We start from the raw sequence: 262 nt of genomic DNA on the forward strand, positions 1-262 counted from the left end.
CCATCTCAAGAATGTTCTCTCGTTTGTTTATCACTCGTACATCCTCCCTTTCAGACTGCACAGAAACACTCGGAAAAAGAACCAGTATCACGCAATGTCTGGTGAATTAGCGTAATTACACTTGAGATGGAATCCTTCGATCGGGAAAACGCCTTTGGTATTCTTCAACAGCAGCATGTGCATTGCCACCGCAAAATCCACACACAAAATGCATATCACAATATTCCACGTGTGAAAACACAAGAGGCATTTCAGCAACTCA

This window comes from Cryptotermes secundus, unplaced genomic scaffold (genome assembly GCF_002891405.2).
Source record: "Cryptotermes secundus unplaced genomic scaffold, Csec_1.0 scaffold359, whole genome shotgun sequence".
Taxonomy (NCBI): Eukaryota; Metazoa; Arthropoda; class Insecta; order Blattodea; family Kalotermitidae; genus Cryptotermes; species Cryptotermes secundus.